The sequence below is a fragment of the Mus caroli genome, chromosome 17 (assembly GCF_900094665.2).
Source record: "Mus caroli chromosome 17, CAROLI_EIJ_v1.1, whole genome shotgun sequence".
NCBI classification, from domain to species: Eukaryota; Metazoa; Chordata; class Mammalia; order Rodentia; family Muridae; genus Mus; species Mus caroli.
In genome coordinates this window covers 31,311,777-31,315,454 of record NC_034586.1, presented here as the reverse complement: position 1 = coordinate 31,315,454, position 3,678 = coordinate 31,311,777, and the positions used below count along the sequence as shown (strand labels likewise).

Here is a 3,678-nt window from a genome sequence, read left to right as displayed (position 1 = left end):
GATTTCTGACAGGGTTGAAGACTAGTTATAATCAAACTCGAATTGTTTAGCATTCAGAGAGAGGTTATAGAGTGGAAGACATGGTTTCCAGATGATGTTTCAGGTCTAAGCATAATTCCGGGATAGAATTGTAAGTCTTTAAGTTAGGAATGTGGAAGAGTGCTTCATCTAATTGATAAACATGATGGACTAGATGTTAATTGTCACATCTAATACTCTGTAATTTACATGATTATTATGGTTTTGTTCTATTTACTTCTGAGAGAAGAGGTTTTTCAATTGGACAGAAAAAGTGAGATGCAGGGGGTGGTTCTGATGCTTTGATGGGGAATCTGCAAGTGAACTCTGAAGGTCCTGTTTTCCAATTGGTTCTTTTTTTTTTTTTTTTAAGATTTATTTATTTATTATATGTAAGTACACTGTAGCTGTCTTCAGACACTCCAGAAGAGGGCACCAGATCTCGTTACCGATGGTTGTGAGCCACCATGTGGTTGCTGGGATTTGAACTCTGGACCTTCGGAAGAGCAGTCGGGTGCTCTACCCACTGAGCAATCTCACCAGCCCCCAACTGGTTCTTGATCTATCAATAAAGATGCTAGCTAGTCAGCCCGCACCTGCCATCCAGCCACTGTAGGCCCCCCAGCCTGCAGCCCATGTCTAGGGTCAGGAGCCCCTGACTGCCTCTACGCTGGGGGTGAGGGGTTCACCCCCAGGAGCAGAAGCTGATGCTGGGGGAGCGTCTGTTCCCATTTATCCAAACAATGCATTCAAATCTGGCTGGAAAAATTACAAGGATGCTGCTGGAAATGAACAACTCTGAGCTGCTGCACATGCTGGAATCCCCTGAGCCTCTCTGTTCTAAGGTGGATGAATAAGCTGTGGCAGTCCTGCAGGTTCATCAATCCAAGAAAGAAGCTGCCCAGAGGTGGGCACTGTTGCTGCTGCTACCTCTTAGACAAGAAAAAAGAGTCAAAAGCCAAATAACTCCTCATGGCATCCAGCTAAGGTCTGAAGATGTCATAGTTTGTCTGTGGCCCTCCACACCAAGAACCAAGTTGCAAATTCAATAGGTCATTTTGTATCAGGTCAATTATGAAGCACCTAGAAAATTGTAATTATAAGAATATATTCTCTGCGTTTGTTGTGGCCCAGATGATATTTTTTTTTAATAGCACTGTGCAGTTTATTAACCATTCAAGTACAGTAGCATCTGGTGAGATTGGGACAGAATTGGGATCGCAAAGTGAACAGATATTCAGCATCTAATGGGTTGGAAGAAGCCACTACGTACTCTTCACAAACGTCTTCCACAGTCAACACAGTACTAGCCATTAACCCAGCACACCGATTGTGCCTGAGTGGAAAAGATGCAACGAGAAAAATAGCTACATTAGAAAGACCAACACTTTAAAAAAGAGTAAAACACTTTCAGTTTCTCCCCTTGAGCCCCTAAAACATCTCACGGTCTGGATCTACCTATACGGTCCTACATCGGCGTCTAGATTATCTGTCAGGAGGGAAAGTAAATGACACTGGCCAGTACAGTCTTTGGATATTTAGGACGGGGTCAGGGAGAATGTCAGTTCTCGGGACAACTTAGTCAGCCTCGGTCTCATCCGCGGGGTCTTTGGATTCTTTGTTCTTCCGCACCTCTTCCACGTGCTTGTCCTTCTCTTGCAAGCGCTCCAGCTGGCCGCCATCTGCGCCTCCCGGTTCTCTTTGTTAGCCTCCATTTTGTGGGTCAGCTTCTCCTCTGCCATCTTGCTGAAGTTGTTGTTCTCCTCGATGGCTTTCTGGAGCACCTCCTTCTCATGCTCCCGCTTCTCCGCGAGCTGTTTCAAGACTTCTGCCTCATGAGACTTGCGTCTTTCTTCTGCAGCTTCTAATTTCTTCTGGATTTCTTCCAGAGAAAGGTCCTTCTTCTTTGGGGGGGAAAGGGGGAAATCGGGGACAGATTCTTTTGACCGAGGGCTGAGAATCAGCTCAAAAGCCTGGCCTGAAGCGCGCTTCTCCAGCTCTTTCACCTGAATATCAGAAGATGCCATGTCGAACAGAAGACAAGAGACTGGCTGTACACTCTACACAATCCACTGGCAAGGAAAGCCCTGCTTGGTCCGAGCCTCCTGGCCACACTCTCGATAATTTTTTTTCTATTGTGGGTTCTGTTTTTGCCCCATCTCAGAAATTGGTTTTGATGTACCCAAGACTTAAGTTTATCAATAAAGGAAATAAAATCTCTCTCTCTAAAAAAAAAAAAGGATGCTAGCTAATAGCCAGTGAGCTTGGCTGAAGAGGGGGGACTTCCAGTTTTCTTGCAGGGAGGCTAGCAGTGTCAGGGGAGGACAAAAGATGTGCCATGCATGGGGGTATGGGGGGTGGGTTGCGGAGAAGGAGCCATCAGCCATGTGAGATCACAAGAAGAAAGGCCATTGGCCCTTCCCCAATTGGACCTGGGGTAGCAGGTGAGATATTAGAAACATAATTAAGCTGAGGGCAGATTTAGGGGGCTGAACAAGGAGAAGGTAACTGAGCAACTGAAGGTGAGGGCAGATTTAGGGTGCTGAGCTTGGAGTGAAGCCAAGGAAGCATTAGAAGTACCCAGCAATTGAGACAATAAGGCAGGCTGATAATAAGCTAGTGTGTGTGTGTGTGTGTGTGTGTGTGTGTGTTTCATCTGCAGAGCTGAGGGAACCTGGGTGGGGCTGGTAGTGCAGTCCACACAGAGCTTAAAGCTGGGTAGCAAAATCCCCACTGTACAGATTGTTCTACTCCTCCAGGTATGCCCTCCATTTTTGTGTGTTATTTAATTCCATATGTCCTCAAATTGACTACCAAGAGTCACATCTGATACCAGTTTGCCAGAGTTATCCATGTATCACATTCATTGTCTCTATGCTACAAGTGATAGTGGTCAAAAGTCACCTGAAAATCAGCACTTGAGAGAAGCCTTTTACTGATCTCAATGCAAAAAATTCTTTATGTGGCTGGAGAGAGGTCTGAGTGGATAATAGTGCTTGGTGTTCTATCTTTCTTTTTCTTTTTTATAAGATTTATTTATTATATTTATATGAGTACACTGTAGCTGTGTTTAGTCATACCAGAAGAGGGTATAAGATCCTATTACAGATGGTTGTTAGCAACCATGAAGTTTCTGGGAATTGAACTCAGGACATTTGGAAGAGCAGTCAGTGCTCTTATTCACTGAGCCATCTCTCCAGCCTGTGCTTGCTGCTCCTGCTGTGGACCCTCGTTCTGTTCCCAGCACCCACATAACTATGCAGAAGTACCCATAGTTCCACTTCACCTGCTCCTAACACCCCCCACTGACTCTGTGAGCACCAGGCACACTTGAGATGCACATAAGGACATGCAGGCCAAACATGCTTCCACACTGAACAAGAATGAATCTCTGCAGAGGATCCTTCATCTGTTATTGGGTGTATAGGGTGGGCACACGTGTGAGTACAGTCAAGTGGGAACCTGTGTGCCCTGTCATGGCTCACACGTGGAGGTCACAGGATGGTGGTCAGGTCTGTTCTCACTCTCATGTGGGTCCATGATCAAACTCAGGTTGTCAGGCTTGGTGGCTAATGCTTTTTATCTATGTAATCATGATGTCACCTCTTGTTTTGCTGCTGATGTTTTCCTTTTTCTTTTCTTCTTTCTTTTTTCTTTCTT

The 3,678-nt window shown here is 45.3% G+C and overlaps 1 pseudogene; it reads right to left on the bottom strand.

The window, feature by feature from the left end:
• Positions 1 to 1,554: 1,554 nt before the first annotated feature.
• On the bottom strand, positions 1,555 to 2,092 carry LOC110284095 (annotated as a pseudogene).
• Between the last annotated feature and the right edge of the window lie 1,586 nt (positions 2,093 to 3,678).